At 44.1% G+C, this 22,888-nt stretch overlaps 1 protein-coding gene across 1 annotated transcript in view; it reads left to right on the top strand.

Annotated features, from left to right (window-relative positions):
- LOC137351457 (lysine-specific demethylase 4B-like) overlaps positions 1–22,888 on the top strand; it is a 393,540-nt gene that overhangs the window by 70,662 nt on the left and 299,990 nt on the right. The window lies entirely within an intron of this gene.

Below are 22,888 nucleotides of genomic sequence, written 5' to 3'. Positions count from 1 at the left end.
TTCTTCATGCATGAAGCTTTGAGCTCAGGGTCATTGCCCGAAAGGTGGACTGATACACTGCACCAAACAACACGAAAAAAGGAAAGAAGGTACCAGCCCTTCGCTTTGCAAGCTGGAACGTCAGAACTATGTGTCTTGGCCTGTCGGAAGACCTTACTCAAATCAACGATTCTCGGAAGACCATCATTAACAAGAGCTCAGTAGACTCATTGTAGACATTGCAGCACTTCAGGAGACTCGCCTCCCCGCGAGTGGATCTCTAGCAGAGCAAGACAGCACCTTCTTCTGGCGGGGCAGGGATCCTGAAGAACCAAGACAGCATGTAGTGGGCTTCGCCATCAGAAACTCCTTGCTCAGCATGATAGAGCCTCCCTCAAATGGTTCGGAACGCATACTGTCCATCCGACTGCTCACCACCTCTGGTCCAGTACACCTACTCAGCACCTATGCTCCAACACTCTGTTCCCCACCTGAAGCTAAAGATCAGTTCTACGAGGAATTCCATGACAACATTAGCAGCATCCCCAACACCAAACACCTATTCCTGCTGGGGGACTTTAATGCCAGGGTTGGGGCCGACCATGACTCATGGCCCTCCTGCCTTGGGTGCTATGGCGTTGGAAGGATGAATGAGAACGGGCAGAGACTGCTTGAGTTGTGTACCTATCATAACCTCTGCATCACCAACTCATTCTTTCACACTAAACCCTGTCATCAGGTTTCATGGAGGCACCCAAGATCGCGTCGTTGGCACCAACTAGACCTCATTGTCACAAGGCGAGCTGCCTTAAACAGTGTTCAAATCACACGCAGCTTCCACAGTGCGGACTGCGACACCGACCACTCCCTGGTGTGCAGCAAGGTTAGACTCAGACCAAAGAAGTTGCATCATTCCAAGCAGAAGGGCCACCCGCGCATCAACACGAGCAGAATTTCTCACCCACAGCTGTTACAAAAATTTCTAAATTCACTTGTAACAGCCCTTCAAAACACTCCCACAGGGGATGCTGAGACCAAGTGGGCCCACATCAGAGACGCCATCTATGAGTCAGCTTTGACCACCTACGGCAAAAGTGCGAAGAGAAATGCAGACTGGTTTCAATCTCATAATGAAGAGCTGGAACCTGTCATAGCCGCTAAGCGCATTGCACTGTTGAACTACAAGAAAGCCCCCAGCGATTTAACATCCGCAGCACTTAAAGCAGCCAGAAGCACTGCACAAAGAACAGCCAGGCGCTGCGCAAATGACTACTGGCAACACCTATGCAGTCATATTCAGCTGGCCAAAGACACCGGAAACATCAGAGGAATGTATGATGGCATGAAGAGAGCTCTTGGGCCAACCATCAAGAAGATCGCCCCCCTCAAATCTAAATCAGGGGACATAATCACTGACCAACGCAAACAAATGGACCGCTGGGTTGAGCACTACCTAGAACTGTACTCCAGGGAGAATGCTGTCACTGAGACTGCCCTCAATGCAGCCCAGCCTCTACCAGTCATGGATGAGCTGGACATACAGCCAACAAAATCGGAACTCAGTGATGCCATTGATTCTCTAGCCAGCGGAAAAGCCCCTGGGAAGGACAGCATTGCCCCTGAAATAATCAAGAGTGCCAAGCCTGCTATACTCTCAGCACTACATGAACTGCGATGCTTGTGCTGGGATGAGGGAGCAGTACCCCAGGACATGCGCGATGCCAATGTCATCACCCTCTATAAAAACAAAGGTGACCGCGGTGACTGCAACAACTACCGTGGAATCTCCCTGCTCAGCATAGTGGGGAAAGTCTTTGCTCGAGTCGCTCTGAACAGGTTCCAGAAGCTGGCCAAGCGCGTCTACCCTGAGGCACAGTGTGACTTTCGTGCAGAGAGATCGACCGTTGACATGCTGTTCTCCCTTCGTCAGATACAGGAGAAATGCCGTGAACAACAGATGCCCCTCTACATTGCTTTCATTGATCTCACCAAAGCCTTTGACCTCGTCAGCAGACGTGGTCTCTTCAGACTACTAGAAAAGATCGGATGTCCACCAAAGCTACTAAGTATCATCACCTCATTCCATGACAATATGAAAGGCGCAATTCAACATGGTGGCTCCTCATCAGAGCCCTTTCCTATCCTGAGTGGTGTGAAACAGGGCTGTGTTCTCGCACCCACACTTTTTGGGATTTTCTTCTCCCTGCTGCTTTCACATGCGTTCAAATCCTCTGAAGAAGGAATTTTCCTCCACACAAGATCAGGGGGCAGGTTGTTCAACCTTGCCCATCTAAGAGTGAAGTCCAAAGTACGGAAAGTCCTCATCAGAGAACTCCTCTTTGCTGACGATGCTGCTTTAACATCTCACACTGAAGAGTGCCTGCAGAGTCTCATCGACAGGTTTGCGTCTGCCTGCAATGAATTTGGCCTAACCATCAGCCTCAAGAAAACGAACATCATGGGGCAGGATGTCAGAAATGCTCCATCCATCAATATTGGCGACCACGCTCTGGAAGTGGTTCAAGAGTTCACCTACCTAGGCTTAACTATCACCAGTAACCTGTCTCTAGATGCAGAAATCAACAAGCGCATGGGAAAGGCTTCCACTGATACGTCCAGACTGGCCAAGAGAGTGTGGGAAAATGGCGCACTGACACGGAACACAAAAGTCCGAGTGTATCAGGCCTGTGTCCTCAGTACCTTGCTCTCTGGCAGCGAGGCCTGGACAACGTATGTCAGCCAAGAGCGACGTCTCAATTCATTCCATCTTTGCTGCCTCCGGACAATACTGGGCATCAGGTGGCAGGACTGTATCTCCAACACAGAAGTCCTCGAGGCGGCCAACATCCCCAGCTTGTACACACTACTGAGTCAGCGGCGCTTGAGATGGCTTGGCCATGTGAGCCGCATGGAAGATGGCAGGATCCCCAAAGACACATTGTCCAGCGAGCTCGCCACGGGTATCAGACCCACCGGCCGTCCATGTCTCCGCTTTAAAGACGTCTGCAAACGCGACATGAAATCCTGTGACATCGATCACAAGTCGTGGGAGTCAGTTGCCAGCGTTCGCCAGAGCTGGCGGGCAGCCATAAAGACGGGGCTAAAATGTGGCGAGTCGAAGAGACTTAGTAGTTGGCAGGAAAAAAGACAGAGGCGCAAGGGCCCCGACAAACAAATTTCTCTGCAGCACCTGTGGAAAAGCCTGTCACTCTAGAATTGGCCTTTATAGCCACTCCAGGCGCTGCTTCACAAACCACTGACCACATATGTATATTATAAAAATTGTGGTGAGGAAGAGAAACACCATGAGTTGCAAACACCCTCAAATTTCTGGATGATTTATGCCGCTCTGCCATTTGCCTCCGCACCAGCAAATTCTGGGCCATTATCTTTGCCAATTAAGACGGATCCAGAATAACAGGCAAAGAATGCATGAGCTGTTGCATTACATGCCCCACTGTTTTTAAAAAAAAACACTGAAGGCCACAGATTTCCTGGGTTCCCACAGTACCATTAGTTCACTCAGAGTGGCAGACGGTTTGAAGAGTAATTGCAATGCATTAACAGAATGGTAGCTACCATTGTTTAAAGATTACACTAATAACAGAGCAATGTGGAATTTAGATTTGCATTTGTTCTAGATTTGCATTTACAAGAAAGAAGAGTGAAGTACTCTTTCACCTTCTTATCTCAGGCTCAACATTTGACTGTAGCCAGCTAATGATGGCAGTTACTAAAGATTTAGGATCTCATTACTCCTTTGACTGAGGCACAGCTACACTGCATCAATTGAGTATAAAATATAGGTACTGAAAATGACCACTGAGCTTTTTCAGTTTCTTTAAAAGTGTTGTCCATCTTGGTGCATTTAGTTTAAATCTTGCAGATAGGGTGTCTTGGGGTTATGTTTAAACTTCACAGACCAGGCTTACATTGTAATATAGTTTAAACCTTACAGGTCCAGGTGGTGGTTTGGAAGCAAGAGGAATTGTGGCAGTGCACACATTTTAATCCCTACTGGCCACTGGCTGCAGACTGGAATTGCCATTTGAGTTTGCAAATTACATTTAACACCTGTTGATATAAAGGGTTAAAATAAACTTATGGACAGACAAGTTTAGTGAAACTCGTGTTGCATATTGGTTCCATGGGGTTGTACATCTCAAAACACTGCTATCAATCCAAAGGTGTTAGTGATGGTTCTGGCTCCCTGTAATGTTCCTTGAAGATAGATTTCATTTCTACTCTACTGAAAAAAGATCTGTACAAACCCACTATCTTTCCATGTGAATGATGGTAGTTCACTATTAATTTAAATTCGATGCAGTACTAAAATGGGTAGGTTTATATTTATAAATCTCCCTAATGGTATTTACCTTTAGCTGGAATCGAATCAATACCAGGCATTTAATTATTAAAACATGTATTTCCGTAATTCACTTATTGATTTACTCATTCATTTTGTACAAAACTGCCTAAGTTAGTAAATTCAGAGCTCAGTACTCAATGGCAGCTACCTTTTGCTTTACTTGGCAGTCATTGTTTTTCAGTGCATGTTATCTATCACACACAGCATTTCCTCATTTAAAATTTGTGGCCATTGACAGTGACAGCATGTAAGATATATACTTGGGGAGGCAAGTAACAAAGCGCACAGAAATCAACAGTTGCTGATGCAGAATAATTCTCTGATTTTCTGAATGCATTAGAATGAGTGTACTGACTTGAACTACTGGAAAATGTGTATTTTGTTTTCGAGATGTGGATGATGCTGGCAAGGTCATATTAACTGCCAGTTCTTTGTTGCTGTGAGAAGGTGGTGGGCCTTTTCCTTGAATCATTGCAGTCCTTGTGGTTGTGCTCCCACGATGATGATGCACAGGGAAATTCAGGATGTTAGTGCAGCGATGATGAAGAAAGGGTGATATTTGCCCAAGTCAGGATGGTGTGTAACTTGGAGAAGATGGTGTCTCCGTGGCATTACTGCCCAGAACGCTCTCAGGGTTTTAGGGCTGGAGGAGGTTATAGAGATAGAGAAGGGCCAGGCCATGGAAGGATGTGAAAACAAAGATGAGAATTTTCAAGTCAAGGCGTTGCTTAATTGGAAACCGGTGCAGGTCAGTGAGCACAAGGGTGATGGTTGAGTGAGACTTGGTGAGAGTTAGGACATGGGCTGCAGAGTTTTGGATGGTCTCAGTAGAGTAAGATGTGCAGATTAGGAATACAGTAAGTAGAATGTGGAAGGCTGGCCAGGATTGTATTACAATAGTCAAGTCTGGGGGTAACAAAGGCATGGATGATGTTTTCAGCAGCAGAAGAGCTGAGGCGAGGCGAATCTGGGTGACGTTATGGAGGTGGAAATAGGCAGTCTTAGTCATGGCGTGGATGTGTAGTCGAAAGCTCATCTCCGGGTCAAATATTGGGAGCTGTCTAGTTTAGTTTCAGACAGTTGCCAGGGTTAGAGATGAAGTTGATGGCTAGAAAACTGAGTTTGTGGCAGGGACCAAAGACAATGAGTTCAGTCTTCCCAATGTTTAATTGGAGGAAATTTCAACTGGCTGTTGGACAAGCTGTTTGATGATGTAGAGACAGTGAAGGGATTGAGACAGGTGGTGGTTAAGTAAAGCTGGGTGCTGTCCATGTACATGTGAAAACTGACATGAGGGATGGCATGGAGATTATAAATAAGAGGGACCAAGGATTGATCCTTGGGGGACACCAGAGTTACTTTTGCAGGAATGAGAAGAGAATCCATTGATAGTGATTCTGTGGCTACAATCAGATGGATAAGAATGGAACCAGGTGAAGGTAGTCTTGCCCAGCTGGACGGTGGTGGCGAATCGTTGGAGGAGGATGTTGTGATGATCTGTCGGCAGCCTTTGACAGTTAAGAAGGACGAGGAGGGATAGTTTGCCTTTGTCACAGTCGCATATGATGTCATTTGTAACTTTGATAGCCATTTTGGTACTGTGGTATCAGCTACGTGGGAGCTAGGAAGGGAAGTTGGATGGTCAGTAGTTTAATGTGAATAGGGTCAAGAAAGGAGGAGGTGGACCTCATGGACAAGATGAGCTCGGAGAGGGCATGGGGTGAGATAGGAGAGGAGCTAGGGAAAGATAGCGAAGTTCAGGGCTAGGGTGGGGTTGGGGCCTGAGAGGAAGTTTGACCCAGTGAACTAGGGGAAGTGGTGGGGGAGGTTGGTAAGTAGCAGAGACAGCTGATTGGAAGGTTTTAATCTTGGTGACGGTGAACTCCATGAGAGCCTCAGACTTGTTGAAAGTGAGTGTGGAGGAGATAGGAGAGGGTTTTAAGATAAGTTACAGTAGAGAAAAGAAGCCAGGGATTACCTTTGCATTCCAGAATGATCCTGGAATAGTGAATGATTTTTGCAGATGAGAGTCGAACCCAATAGTGCTTATGTACTCCAGCCGTATGATGGAGTGAAAAATCAGGGTTCCCCTCTCGATCATCCAGCAATTCTGGTGGATGCTGAGAATTCTCAATGATGTGACCACATCAGCCAAAATCATATTTTGACTCTGGTACTTCTTTTAAAACCTTCCAGAGAGGTTTCTCATTGAATCATAGAATGATAACAGCGCAGAAGAATTCCACTTGGCCTATCATGTCCGTGCTGGCTCTGTGCAAGAGCAACTCAGCTAGTCACACTCTCCTGCCTTTTCCCTGTAGCCCTGCAAATTTTTTCTCTTCAGATAAGCATTCAATTCCCCTTTGAAAGCCTTGATTGAATTTGCCGGCAGTACATTCCAAATCCTAACCACATGCTGCGTAAAAAAAGTTATTTTTCGTGTCGCCTTTGGTTCTTTTGCTATTCACCTTAAATTGGTGTCCTCTGATTCTTGACCCCTCGACCAAAGGGAACAGTTTCTCTCTATCTACTCTGACCAGACCCCTCTTGATTTTGAACACCTCTATCAAATCTCCTCTCAACCTTCTCTGCTGTAAGGAGAACAGCCACAACTTCTTCAACATTTCCACATAACTGGAACCATTCTCATTAATCCTTTCTGCACCATCTCCAGTGTCTCCACATCCTTCCTAAGGTGTGGTGTCCTGAATTGGACACAGTACTTCAGTTGAGGCTGAACTAGTGTTTTATAAGATACCTACTGGAAAATACATGCAAGGATGCCAGATGATGACACTAGTCATGATGGGGCCCAAGATCAAAAGCTGTAAAATGTTTTATTATGATTGGCCACTTAGGGACATTATTACATAGTTACAGTGTGTGCCAGAGGTTTACCACTACTTGAAAAACAGTAAAATAGCCAATCTGCTTATCTTGTGAGAAACTCCTTTGTAATATAACCTTTCTGACTTGGTACTGTACTGCTTTGTGACTTGATATCCTCATTTATTGTTAACCATACAGAACTTTTATGAGGTTCATTAGTGGCTCCAATTCTAACCTTGGACAATTTTGTTGTCTGTAGTGCACATAACTGTTACATAAGATGTTACTGCGAATCATGGGTGCAAGTATTTAAAGATAAATGCAGTACAGGTTGGAATGCCCACAATTTTATTTCTGGCATCAATTGTATTTAGTGAAATAAATAGTTCCAGTTGGAAACAGGAAAAAAAAAGCTACAACAATTTAAATCAATTTTGCTTTGAGATTAAAATGAATAGTTTTCTGACTTGAATTTAAACCGATCAACTTTTTTCTGCATTGTACAAAGTCAGCCAAGATGGTGTGACATTATTGCTTTGCACATCGGGTTGATTGAAACGGACATGTTCCATGCCTGTTTGCAATATAACAATTTAAAGAGCGTTAGGAAAATGCAGAGTTAAAAAAATTGACAAGGATGATACTAACATAGATTTTATAACCATCAGACTAAACAGGCTAGGGCTTCTTGCTATACAAGAGAGAAGGTTGAAGGGTGACTTCATAGAGGTATTTAAAATTGTGAAAACTGCTTACTGTTCCAAGATCATCCTGGAATCCAAACGTAATCCCTGGCTTCTTTTCTCTACTCGAAGCTGTCTTCTTAAACCCCTCTCCTCTGTCTCCTCCCCCCTCATCTCTAACAAGTGTGCGGATTTCTTTGTCTCCAAGGTTGAGACTATCTGATCAGCTGTTTCTGCCCTCCCTCCCTTGCTTTCTTCCCCTAGCCCACCGAGTAACATTTACTCTAATATTTTTTGGAGTGCATGGACAATTAATTTAAGTATGCAGCCCCTTCAATTTTTTTGCATTGCCATGAGCACGCAGTAACTTCAAAAGACTGACTTGTGTGTGGCCTGGGTGGGAACTTTCAGGTTGCTGCATATCCCCGCAGCTTAAAGGGAACGCTGCCACTGGGTTGAACTTCTTCAAAGGCTCCCCCTACCCTAGCCCTAAACTTGTATCTTTCTCTAGTTTTTCTCTTATTTCCCCTAATGCTCATCTTGTCCGTGAGACCCACCTCCTGCTCTCCTGACCCTCTTCCCACTAAACTACTGACCCTTCCTGGCTCCCATGTTAGCTGACATTGTTAACAGTTCTCCCTCTTCCGATTCTGCCCCTTTCTCCTTCAAATCTCCATCTGCAACCCCATCTCCAATTTCCCTAGATTCTCCAAAGTCTTTGAACATGTTGCCTCCCAAATTCGTGCCCACTTTTCCCTGAACACCATGTTTGAAACCCTCTGATCAGTTTCAGACCCTGCTACAGTACCGAAATGACTCTTATCAAAATATGTTATGTGACTATGACAAAAGCAGACTATCCCTTCTCGATCTGTCTGCAGCTTGATCACACCATCCTCCCCCAACGCCTCTCCACTGTCATCCAACTGGGTAGGACTGTACTCAACTACTTCCATTCTTATCTAGCTAGTTGTAGCCAGAGGACACCATTAGTAGCTTTTCTTCCCATTCCTGCACAGTTACCTCTGCTCGCCCCCCAAGGATCTATCCTTGGCCCCCTCCTATTTTTCATCTACATGCTGCCCTTTGGCGACATCATCAGAAAGCACATCAGTTTCCACTGACGACACCCAGCTTTACCTCACCACCTACTGTCTCGACCCTCCACTGTCTCTAAATTGCAAACATATGAATTAGGAGCAGGAGCAGGCCACTCGGACCCTCGAGCTTGCTCCGCTATTCAATAAGATCATGGCTTATCTGATTGCAACCTCGACTCCACATTCCTGCCTACGCCGGATAACCTTTCACACCCTTGCTTATCAAGAATCTATCTACCTCTGCCTTAACAATATTTAAAGACTCTGATTCCACTGTCTTTTGAAGAAGCGAATTCCAAAGATTCACGACCCTCTGAGAGGAAACATTTCTCCTCATCTCTGTCTTAAATGGGTGACGGCTAGATCTAGATTCTCCCACAAGGGGAAACATCCTTTCAACATCCACCCTGTCAAGACCCCTGAGGATCTTATATGTTTCAATCAAGTTGTCTCTTACTCTTCTGAACTCCAGAGGATACATGCCTAGCCTGTCCAACCTTTCCTCATAAGACAAGCTGCCCATTCCAGGTATTAGTCGAGTAAACCTTCTCTGAATTGCTTCCAATGCATTTACATCCTTTCTTAAATAAGGAGACCAATACTGTACACAGTACTCCAGATGTGATCTCACCAATGCCCTGTATAACTGAAGCATTACCTACTTTTGCATTCAATTTCCCCTCAAAATAAATTATAACATTCTATTAGTTTTCTTAATTACTTGCTGAACCTGCATACTAACCATTTGCGATTCATGCATTTGGACACACAGCTCCCTCTGCATCTCAGAGCTCTGCAATCTCTCATCATTTAGATAATATGCATTTTATTCTTCCTGCCAAAATGGACAATTTCATATTTTCTCAGAATATACTCCATTTGCCAGACCTTTGCCCACTCACTTAACCTATCTAGGTTGTCTGCTTGTCCGACATCCAGTACTGGATGAGCAGAAATTTCCGCCAGAGGCTTCTAATCCTGCAACAGACTCTGTTCCCTCGCCACTGACTTTATCTCTCTCCCTGGCAACTGTCTGAGGCTGAAGCAGACTGTTCCTAACCTCAGTGTCATACTTGACCTCGAAATGAGCATTCAGCCACATAGTTGGACTGTCACTAAAACCTCTTATTTCCACCTCTGTAACAACCCCTGCCCCACCTGTTCTGTAGCTGAAACCTATATGCCTTTGTTGCCTCAAGATTTGACTTTTCCAATGCACTCCTGGCCGGTCTCCCATATTCTACTGTCCATAAGCTTGAGGTCACCCAATACTCTGCCCGTCTCCTAGCTTGCACCAAATCCTGTTCACTTATTACCCCATGCCCACTGACCTGCACTGGCTCCCAGTTAACCACATGCCTCTAAAATTTTCACCTTTTGTTTTCAAATCCCTCCATGGCTTGGCTCCGCCCTATCTGTAATCTTCTCCAGCTGTACAACCCTCCGAGCTACCTGCACTCCTGTAATTCCAGCCTCTTGAGCATTCTTGATTTTAATTGCTACACCATTGGTGGCCATTCCTTCAGCTCCCTGGGCCCTAAGATCTGGAATTTCCTCCCTAAACTTCTCCAACTGTCTACCTCTCTTTCCTTCTTTGGGACGTTCCTTATAACCTTGCACTTTGACCAAGCTTTTGATCATCATGTCTAATATCTCCTTATGTGGCTCTGTCATATTTTATTTTATAATGCCTCTGTGAAGCACCCTGGGACGATTTATTAAGTTACAGGTACTATATACATTCAAGTTGTTGTTATTGAGCCTTTTCTGTCCATAACAGTTAGGCCTGTGCAAGATAATTCAGTGTCAGCACAGTGGTAGCACTCTCATCTGAGTCAGGAGGTTGTCGATTCAAGCAGTCCAGCAGGCCTTGGAGATGGCTGATTGTTCAGTGTAGTACTGAGAGATTGCTGCATTATGGGAGATGCTGCGATGAACTAGTCATTTATTTCATTACTGTTAGTATGATTGTGCACACAGTGACTATTGCTTACAGAGCAGTCTCTGCACTGCAAAGGAATTCATTAAAGCCAAACACTTCAAGATAATTCTGACAGACGTGGTAAGATACTGTTATTCGAATGTGATTTTGCTGGGGGTTAAGACCATTTCTGTTCTGGTACACAGTTTATGCAGCATTAGGGATGTGTGTACACGAATCTTTGAAGGTGCAGGACACGTTGAGAAGGCTGCCAACAAAACATATGGGATCCTTGGCTTTGAATAGAGGCTTAAAAGTACGAAAGTAAGAAAATTATGCTAAACCTTTACAAAGAACTGGTTAGGCCTTAGTTGGAGTATTGTGTTCAATTCTGGGCATCAAACTTTAGAAAGGATGTCAAAGCCTTTGAGAGAGTGCAGAAGAGATTTACTGGAATAGCGCCAAGGATGAGCTACTTCAGTTATGTGGAGACATTGGAGAAGCTGGAGTAGTTCTCCATAGAGGAGAGAAGCTTCAGAGTAGATTTGGTAGAGGTATTCAAGATCATGAAGGATTTTGGTAGAATAAATCAGGATAAAGTGTTGCCAGTGAAAAAAAGGTCAGGAACCAGTGGACACAGATTTAAGGTGATCAGCAAAAAAAAAAAGAGGCAATATAAGAAAACACTTTTTTTCATGCAGCAAATTATCAGGAATGTACTGCTAGAAAGGGTGGTGGAAACAGATTCTGTAGTAACTTTTATAAGAGGATTGGATAAATACTTGCCGGAGAAAGCAATTACTGGGTTTTGGGGAAGAGCAATAGTGTGGGACTAATTGGATAGCCCCACCAAGGAGCCGGCATAGGCACAATGGGTCGAGTGGCAGCCTCCTGTGCTGTATCGTACTATGGTATTAATTAGTTGATTTCATGTTGATTGACGTGTTGTCTTTTGTTTGGCACAGGTTATGGGAACACGTCCTTTATTTGTGCTACAGTTATACTTGATATGCTGAGGAAATGAGCCAATAAGCCAACATGATGATCCTTCATTGAAAGTGCTTGATCTACATAGATGCTTCATACTTTGCACAGATAGACATTTTGTAATCTAGGCATTCTGTTATCTCTTGTGGAAACAAAACCTCTGCTGAAAACATTACCAAATAGGCATTGCATAATATATCTCAAGTTGCATCATTCCTGGTCAGGCACTACTTGCCGTGTAGGCATCTTGTGAGCCAATATACACACAAATTGCCTGGATAGCATGTGCAAGGCAGATATTTTTGAAAGCTTGCATGCTTCACTCCGAACTGTTGTTTGTCTTTTCATTTAGGTATGAGAATTTCTATCTGCAGATTTTACAACACAAGCCTATAATTATATGTGAATAAGCAAGAAAAACTTTTAGATTACCTTCTGTAGGTACTATGTGTATGCACACAAACATATGAAAATGACGGGCAGGAAAAGACCAACTAGTTTATCAAGTATGCTGGAGTATCATGAACAAATTACCTCCCTGCAGCCATGGTAAAATCAGGGGAAAAAACCGCTTACCAATAAAGGAAAAGATCTTTAGGAAATGTTTCCTATGCATCAGTTCTCATTTATGTCATGTGTGTGTATAATGCATTTTCTTATTTCTACTCAGTGGATCAGAATTTCATCATGGTAGCGCAGTTTTGCTAGGGCACACTGCACTGCCAGCTGCTTTTGGCAGAGCCCACACAGTGTGCCCTCTTGGAAAGGGCACACACACCGACGTCCCTAGCGGTATCAGAAGGATAGGAAGGAATGCTATCCTGACGTCACACAACCCAACTGGCTGATGCAACATCAGGATACCTAACACAGACCACATGGGTCCAGGCAACAAATTTGTACATCATTCTGCAAAGAACAGGCGTTAAACTGCAAGTTGGGTCCTGCACTAGCGTTGCTTAAAGGGCCAAGCATCCAAATTGCAGTAAGGTAATTTTTAAGAGCTTCTGCTATTGCAAAGGGTTTGAAAGTACTCTGGAGTGTTTTTGGGGGTGTTGTAGTGAGGATGTTGCTGCATTCTCATGAGAATGACAGAGGAGTATGTAATCTGTCCACACAAAATGTATGGGGAGGCAGGTGGCAGTGCCTCTGGGTCTGCAGCACGACAGCGAGATGGAGCAGAGGCTCTGGAGAGGACAAGCTCTGTCCGCTGCCCTCTCCCAACTTGGAACTGGACTCATCCATGACCCTTGAAAGTGACAGGAGGCTGTCTGGCAGGCCAGCCAATGCACCCAGCATCTTGGTATGCATGCCCATCAACACTCTTCCGTATTCTGCCCCGGCAAGATCCACATTTGAGTCTTTTGCAATGGAACTTGTCTGCGACCTTGCTCTCCGGTGAATTGGCAAACAAGCCATCCTTTCCCCCTGGCCTGGCTGCAGCCCTCTTGTGCTCAGTAATTCACCACATGCTGGTGTCGCTAAGATATCTGCAGTGCCAGTATCTGAGTTGGTAGCTGGGTCAGATCATGTGACTCTTCATTGATGTGGTGCTGTTGCTCTCTTCTTTGGACTCCTGTGGTTAGGCAGTTCTTGGGTGTCGGAAAGCAAGAAATGAAAAGGGGAAGGTTGGTATGAATTATTGGAGAGGATTCTGAGAGACAGGATTTATGATTATTTGGAAAAGCATAGTTTGGTTAGAGATAGTCAGCATGGCTTTGTGAGGGGCAGGTCATGCCTCACAAGCCTTATTGAATTCTTTGAGGATGTGACGAAACACATTGATGAAGGAAGAGCAGTGGATGTGGTGTATATGGATTTTAGCAAGGCGTTTGATAAAGTTCCCCATGGTAGGCTCATTCAGAAAGTAAGGAGGCATGGGATACAGGGAAATTTGGCTGTCTGGATACAGAATTGGCTGGCCCATAGAAGACACAGGGTGGTAGTAGATGGAAAGTATTCTGCCTGGAGCTCGGTGACCAGTGGTGTTCCGCAGGGATCTGTTCTGGGACCTCTGATCTTTAAAAATCACAAAGATGACTTGGATGAGGAAGTGGAAGGCTGGTTTAGTAAGTTTGCCGATGACACAAAGGTTGCTGGAGTTGTGGATAGTGTGGAGGGCTGCTGTAGGTTGCAATGGGACATTGACAGGATGCAGAGCTGGGCTGAGAAGTGGCAGATGAGTTCAACCTGGAAAAGTGTGAAGTGATTCATTTTGGAAGGTCGAATTTGAATGCAGAATACAGGCTTAAAGACAGGATTCTTGGCAGTGTGGAGGAACAGAGGGATCTTGGGGTCCACGTCCATAGATCCCTCAAAGTTGCCACCCAAGTTGATAGGGTTGTTAAGAAGGCGTTTGGGGTGTTGGCTTTCATTAACAGGGGGATTGAGTTTAAGAGTCGCGAGGTTATGCTGCAGCTCTATAAAGCCCTGGTTAGACCACACTTGGAATATTGTGTTCAGTTCTGGTCGCCTCATTATAGGAAGGATGTGGAAGCTTTAGAGAGGGTGCAGAGGAGATTTACCAGGATGCTGCCTGGACTGGAGGGCATGTCTTACGAAGAAAGATTGAGGGAGCTGGGGCTTTTCTCATTGGAGCGAAGAAGGATGAGAGGTGACTTGATAGAGATGTACAAGATGGGATGAGAGGCATAGATAGAGTGGATGGCCAGAGACTTTTTCCCAGGGCGGAAAGGGCCATCACCAGGGAGCATAATTTTAAGGTGATTGGAGGAAGGTTTCGGGGAGATGTCAGAGGTAGGTTCTTTACACAGAGAGTGGTGGGTGCGTGGAATGCACTGCCAGCGGTGGTAGTAGAAGCAGATACATTAGGGACATTTAAGCGACTCTTGGATAGGTACATGGATGATAGTAGAATGAAGGGTATGTAGGTAGTTTGATCTTAGAGTAGGTTAAAGGGTTGGCACAAGGGCCTGTACTGTGTTGTACTGGTCTATGTTCTATGAGGGAAGGGTCTGGGGTGGGAAGCAAGAGGTCGATGGTCACACCATCAGCAGCTTTCTCATCATGCTAGGTAGCAGGATGAGGATGTACTGGGAGTTGAGAAGGGGCATAAGGCTGGGACATATCCCCATTCTCCATGTTCTCAGTGTTGCTGGATGCCACAGGCTCAGTTGCAGCCAGTCTTATGATGCCATCTCCTCTATAAGGCTCAGGAGATGCAGGTGTCCTTGTCCCCCAATGGTTCTGCTTTGCTCCCTTCTATTGTGTGCCACTTTGTCCTCCGAGAGAGGGCAGAATGTCAAGTGATTGTGTTTAGGCAATAAGCCTGCCATAGCCGAGTTGCTGGGGATATGTGGAGGCATCGAGAAGTGGGTGCGTGAGGCTGACAGCATTGGTAGTTGGCTGCGTGAGGCTGACAGCATTGGCAGTTGGCTGCGTGAGGCTGACAGCATTGGTAGGTGGGTGCGTGAGGCTGACAGCATTGGTAGGTGGGTGCGTGAGGCTGACAGCATTGGTAGGTTGGTGCGTGAGGCTGACAGCATTGGTAGGTGGGTGCGTGAGGCTGACAGCATTGTAGGTGGGTGTGTGAGGGTGAGGTGGAGTATCTGGATGTTCGATGCGAGTCCTAAATGCCAAGGAGTGTTGCTGGTTGAGTGATGGGTGTGTGCTGCATTGAGCAGCGTGGGAGGTTGATGTGGTGGGTAGGAGATGTCATGTGAAGATGCATCCTCGTTAAACTTCTTGTGGTACTGCTGCCACATCCTCAGGTCCAGACTCCGGGACTGGCCCATCTTACCACCTGCTCCCGGTCCATTCTGAGGGTGGTCCTTGAGCGCTTCCTGGTTCCCTGCAGAACCATGGCGTCTCTGCTCCTGCCCACCTCCACCACTAATGCCGCTAGTGCCAAATCTGTCACCTCGGAACCCTCTCTCTACCCTGGTGTTCCATTTTCTATCTTTTAAATTCCAGCAATATTATTCAGTGCAGCCTGCTTTTAAGGACAGAGTACTAGCTGCCACCATGTGCTCTCAGTACAAAGCTGTTCATCTCCTTGCTGAGCACAAAGGTAGAGGTAGCATGAAGAGAACGCCAGCACCGAAGAAATTGTTTGGTCCCACTCTGCAGTCATGGTAATGAGTTGGGAGCATCAAGTTTGCAGGCTGCCCACCTCCAACAGAACTGGCATGAATCGCAATCCCTACACCCACAAAACAGAGTAGATGGATTTTTAGCTCAACCCGTCCTCTACTTCTCGTCATGAAAAGGTTAGAGTGTGCCTCATGACGCTAGGCCTTGTGTAGAGTGCAGGAGGAGAACAACACCTGGAATCTTAGAATTTGGAATTTTACAATTTTAAAGGAGGTCATTTTGCCCATTGCACCTGTGACAGCTATCTACTTCAGTTTCTTTCTTCAGAAATTTATCCAGTAGATGTTTAGAACCTATTATGGATTCTGCTTCCACCACTGTTTCTGGTGGGGCATTCCAAGTTCTAACAACCATCTAAACAAAGAAATTTCTCTACCCCTCTTTTCTTTTGGTAGTGATTGTAAATTTATTCTCTTTCATTGATTTGTGGAATAGATTTTCCATATTCACCTTATCAAAGCTTCTCATAATATTCAGCACTTCATTTAGATCTCTTAGCTTTTTTTGTTCTAAGGAAAAGAATCCTAGTTTCTATGGTCTCTCCTCATAACTAAAGGCTCTCAGCTTTGTGAATATTTTCTGTAGTAAATTTAACTGTCCTGACTTAGATCATCATATTTAATACAGCTAATATGATGAGATTTGACCTAGGTGTAGTTTGTATGGTGGCTTTTGCACAACTGGACAAGTGGGGGTGATGGGACTTAACGACAAGGTGTTCTCAATTTTTCAGTTCGCCCACAATGGAGAATGAGGTTATCCTTTCCCTTTAAAGAGTATCTTTCATGCTTGAAATGTAAAAATGTAAAGCTCTAGTGAATTGTCCTTGCTTTCATCTCTGTGAAGAAAGACGGCTGTACTCGAATTTAATTATACCATAACAGAATTTAATTATATCATTGTCCATTATCCATGTTTTGCTGAAGGCAGCATGTTAAGTAAGTGATCTGGATCCCTCGGGTAACTGGATATAACTATACAGATCGTTTGGTACCATTTTCCCCTTTCAGTCTAATAATTAGGTGGCATCAATGATACAACTATTTATATGAGCTCAGGCTTCAATATGCTCTGTGGTTGCATTTATACTACAACTGTAGTTCATTGAGAAGCAGTTTCACTGAAGTTGTAATTTAAATCCGGAGTTGGGCTTGCCCTGACTCCAAGTTGAAGCCCCAGTGTAACAGACATCTAGCAGACAGTGATAAATTAATGGAATGGCAGTCCACTTTTTTTTCTCTCAATCACATTAAATGGTGAGAAAGATATTGAAGATTGTGAATAAACAAAGAAAACCGGCGCTTAGAAACATAATTTGCTGAAGTTGAGAGTGGAGGTACATGAAATAATTTTTTAAAAAATTAACAGTAATTTCCATTTTATAATTTTCGCATCATTTTCTGCACTTGCTCCACAGTCATGGGAAGAAAGGAACAAGAAAAAGACCAATCAGCCCTTCATGCATGTTAATTAAATCGTGGCTGAGCTTTACCTCAACGCCATTTATCCAGCTTTGATCCATACCCCTTTCCAGAAATGATGACTATTCTAAGAAACCCTCACTGGTGTCTTTGTTACCTCTATACTTGACTATTCTAATGCTCTCCTGGCCAGCCTCTCAGCTTCCACCCTGCCTAAGCTTCAGCTCATCCAAAATTCTGGTGCCCATATCCTAACTCGCGCCATGTCGCATTTGCCCATCGCTGCTGTGCTCGCTGACATTCATGGCTTTTCCCCTCCCTGTCTTTGTAGCCTTCTCTACTCCTACAACCCTGCAAAATTTCTGTGCTGCTCCAGCTTTGGCCTCTTATGTATCCTCCTGTTTAATCGCTGCAACATTGGTGGCTGTGCCTTCATCTGCCTAGGCCCTGTCCCTTATCCTGTCGGCCCCTCTGCCTCTCGCTTTTCTCCTTGAAACCTACTTCTTTGACCAAGCTTTTAGTAATCTGTCCTAACTGGCTCAATGTCAAATTGTGCTTGATAACACTCCTGTGAAGTGGGTTGAGATGGTTTATTGTGTTAAAGGTGTTACATAACTGCAATAAAAGCAAAATACTGCAGATGCTGGAAATCTGAAATAAAAACAAGAAATGCTGGAACCACTCAGCAGGTCTGGCAGCATCTGTGAAAAGAGAAGCAGAGTTAACGTTTCGGGTCAGTGACCCTTCTTCGGAAGTGACAAATATTAGAAAAGTCACAGGTTATAAGCAAGTGAGGTGGGGGTGGGGCAAGAGGTAACAAAGGAAGTCTAGATTGGACCAGGCCACATAGCTGACCAAAAGGTCACGGAGCAAAGGCAAACAATATGCTAATGGTGTGTTGAAAGACAAAGCATTAGTACAGATTAGGTGTTAATACACTGAATATTGAACAGCAGCAAGTGCAAACCTGAAAAAAAAACAATGGGTAAGCAAACTGAACAAACTAAGATCAAATTAAATAAATGCAAAAAAAAGATTGTAAAAAAGAATGTTAAAAAAAAAAGGAAGAAAAAATAACTAAAAATGAAAGTAAAATGGGGGGGCTGTCATGCTCTGAAATTATTGAACTCAATGTTCAGTCCGGCAGGCTGTAGTGTGCCTAAACGGTAGATGAAATGCTGTTCCTCGAACTTGCGTTGATGTTCACTGGAACACTGCAGCAATCCCAGGACAGAGATGTGAGCATGAGAGCAGGGGGGAGTGTTGAAATGGAAAGCAACCGGAAGCTCAGGGTCCTGCTTGCGGACTGAGTGGAGATGTTCCGCAAAGCGGTCACCCAGTCTGCGCTTGGTCTCCCCAATGTAGAGGAGACCACACTGTGAGCAGCGAATACAGTATACTACATTGAAAGAAGTACAAGTAAATCACTGTTTCACCTGAAAGGAGTGTTTGGGGCCTGGGATAGTGAGGAGGGAGGAGGTAAATGGGCAGGTATTACACCTGCGATTGCAGGGGAAGGTGCCATGGGACAGGGACGAGGTGGTGGGGGTAATGGAGGAGCGGACCAGGGTGTCGCGGAGGGAATGATCCCTTCGGAATGCTGACAGGGGAAGGGAGGGGAAGATGCGACTGGTAGTGGCATCACGCTGGAGGTGGCGGAAATGGCGGAGGATGATCCTTTGGATATGGAGGCTGAAGGTGAAAAGTGAGGACAAGGGGAACCCTGTCACGGTTCTGGGAGGGAGGGGAAGGGGTGAGGGTAGAGGTGCGGGGAATGGGCCGGACACGGTTGAGGGCCCTGTCAACCACAGTGTGGGGAAATCCTCGGTTGAGGAAAAAGGAGGTCATATCAGAAGCACAGTCATGGAAGGTAGCATCATCAGAGCAGATGCGTCAGAGACGGAGAAACTGGGGGAATGGAATGGAGTCCTTACAGGAGGTAGGGTGTGAAGAAGTGTAGTCGAGGTAGCTGTGGGAGTCGGTGGGCTTATAATGGATATTAGTAGACAACCTATCCCCAGAGATGGAGACAGAGAAGTCGAGGAAGGGAAGGGAAGTGTCAGAGATGGACCATGTAAAGGTGAGAGAAGGGTGGAAATTGGAAGCAAAGTTGATAAAGTTTTCCAGTTCGGGGCGGGAGCAGGAAACGGCACCGATACAGTCATCAATGTACCGGAAAAAGAGTTGGAGGAGGGGGCCTGAGTAGGACTGGAACAAAGAATGCTCGACATATCCCACAAAAAGACGGGCATAACTAGGACCCATGCAGGTATCCATAGCGACACCTTTTACTTGAAGGAAGTGCGTGGAGTTGAAGGAGAAGTTGTTCAATGTGAGAACAAGTTCTGCCAGGTGGAGGAGGGTGGTGTTGGATGGGGACTGGTTGGCCCTGTGTTCCAGTTGTTGTGAATGCTGAGAATCTATTTGACTGGTTAGGCAGCAGGTGACATTGAACAGGAAAACATGCAGATTTGTATTACCCAAAATCCATGTTAACTAACAAAATGCTGAATGTATATGCGTGCAGCTTGGGATACTTCTAATTTTGTGGTTGATTATTTTTTGTTCTTCCAACCCTGAAAAGCAGCAATAAAATCAAATGCTACTCAATAATGTCAAAATTTCTGCTTTAAAAAAACTCATCTAATATCTTTTATCTATGTATTCAAGCTTGAAGACCTGAAAAATGGCACTTTATATGTACACCAAGATTTTGCATATAAATTAAGACCATATGTGGGAATTGCCAAAAAGACCTCCATCACAAATTGATGGCAATGCAATGAATAATGTAGTATATTTTTAATAGAAGAGGAATGGTCGTGTCAACATGGATTCAGAAGGGCAAGTATACACAGTACTGTACTTAGAAAAAACAGACAACTAGGATACCATGAATGGAGTTAAAATAGCTGAGGATAAAAAAGAAAGAGATTCGTAATTGTTAGTAGACTCCGAGTGCTGAACTTGACCAAATCCTGAGGATCAATAATCAACAAAATAAATAGAATGCTGAGCGATAGAATCAAAATAGTAGAGTATAAGTCAAAGGAAGTACTACTCAAACTGTAGGGTGTGCTAGTCAGACGCTCCTTGTGTTCAGTCTGGCCACCATGGTATTCAAGTATCATTTCAGGGAAGAGGTCAATCTGTAATATTAGAGGCCTCATCAAGAGGAAAGACTGGAAAAATTGACTTTTCAGCATTGAAAGGAGAAGGCTTAGAGGTATCTAGAATACAAACTGCTTTCGAGAAAGTAACTTGGAATATTGTGTCAAACTAAATTGCACAAGTTGGGACAAGACTACATCGGTTGAAACATATTTAGCACTGATATCAGGAAGTTCTTATTTACGTACATGGTGATCAGTATATGGAATGGACTTCCAGGTAGACTAATACTCATTATTGGACTAATGGAGGTGAAAATCCTGGAATTATATTTATGATCAAACTAAATGCTGAAATGGTTGGCGGGGGGGTGGGGGGTGGTGGTGGATTTGAACTTTCTGGGTGGGTCTTTGTCATCCATGTTTATCTTGTAATTTTATGTATGGTCACTAGGTAAATTTAATGGTTTGCTATCGATGTTCTATGGAAAAGTTGCATAGAAGTCAGTACATTTCAATATTTTGTCAATATGTTTTTGCTGTGCTGCTCTGTAACCACCAGTACTTTAACCCCAGTTCTGCACAGCTGAAAATGTTGAGACTTCAAATTTGGAAGTTTCTTTCCACATCTGCTTCACTGTAAATATCAAGTGGGAAGACACCATTCCTGACACCAGATTACTTGAAGCCAAGTTGCCAAGTCTAATAAATTTTTTCAAACATAAACTGTTTGTTATCTTTATCAGATGGAAGCTGGGTGTATTTCAAAAGATCTTGGAGAACTTGCAGCTGCTTCTAGGCTGTTGGGCCAACCAAACCTCCAGTTTAAAGGATGACTTGAAAACTTTTAATGTTGATACCACAAGCAAGGAGGGCATGGCTAACAAATAGGCTGCATCGGGGAGCCAAAGAAGCTGAAGAGAGGTGGCTGGGAGAGTGGAAAGTGCATTAGGCTTTAAAAGATTTAATAGTGTGTGGGCTTCATTATCTGCCCCTGTCTCTACGCCTGCACCATCTCTGGCAAGGGCTGTCACTCGAGAATTGGACTCTTGCTATGTTGCAGCACAGCACAATAACCAAACTGCTTTGGCACTTCAAGATGGGTAGTAGTTTTATATATAATTTCCAGAAAATAAGAGGGATGAAATAGTTACATGACATTACACATTAATCAACAACTCTTGAAGCCAAATTTGGAGCTCGTGGAAAAAACTTTTCACGGATCTACTGTGATTTTATTGGAGTGCTTCACTATTAGGCTTCCTGTTTTATAATTTAAATAGCTTAAGTTAATTACCAAAGATTACAGCAAAGAAAGTGGTCATTTGTTCCATTATGTCATGCCAGTTGTTTGACCACTCCATAATTAAATCCAACTGCCCTGGTTCTCCCCATATCTTGCATCTTCCTCTGTTTTTAAGTGTTTGTCCACTCAATTGCCTTTATCTATCCTTCTAATAAAAACGGAATAAATATCTGGATAGCAATAGAAGTGGTGATTTATAAGTACAGACTCAATAGGACATGATATTTCCTGTGCTGTAGGCTGGCAGGGGTGAATGTTTGTAGAATACAGTTAAACAATATAAGCACTTAACAATTAATTGAAAAAAAAATGTTGTGTGACATGAGCACCCAACAATTAATTACAAAAAAACTGAAAAAAATACACACATTATGTTATTACATTTTACGCTACTAGAATACAATATTGAATTGTATCAAAGGTCCTATGCTCACAACACACAAAAGGTGAGGGGTGGTATATGCTCAGAACTCCTTACGTCTGTGGTTTACGCAGTAGCTGTCAGCTCTGCATTTGCAGATGCCTGCCAGCCAACTCCCAGCTGCTGACACCACTTTTCTTTGTAGTTCTTGCTAATTTTAATTGCATTTCATGGGAATTGCACTCACCTTCAGAGACACATCCTTGAGCTGGCTTGCAGACTGGATTTTACAATGAAATAAATTTTAAAATAGAAATAATCTGTGGATACAGTTTGTTTATCTTGAAGACTTTTGAATAAAATGTTATTCTTAATGCTTTGCTGTCTGGTCTTCACACAACTCTAGGATTGTTTGTGAGTCTGCTGCTTTGTGAATGTCTGAGTTAGCACTGTAGATGTTGATGAATACCAATAGGCACAGATCATAGGAGCAAAAAAATGCTGTTCGACTATCAATTTAATGCCATCCATTCTCACCCGCGCCCACTTGCCCCACCAACATAATTTTGTACAGTGGGATAAATTGGGAATTTCCTTTTGTATTCAAATTATGCTTCAAATTGGGTGACAGCTTAACTGAAATGAAGTGCAGTGTTCTTTAGATTTATCTCTAATTTGGTGCAGAAACAGCCAGCTGTCCTACTGAGCA

Source organism: Heterodontus francisci, chromosome 36, assembly GCF_036365525.1.
Source record: "Heterodontus francisci isolate sHetFra1 chromosome 36, sHetFra1.hap1, whole genome shotgun sequence".
Taxonomy (NCBI): Eukaryota; Metazoa; Chordata; class Chondrichthyes; order Heterodontiformes; family Heterodontidae; genus Heterodontus; species Heterodontus francisci.
Note: the sequence above shows the minus strand (reverse complement) of the source record. Positions and strands in the feature narration are given on the sequence as shown.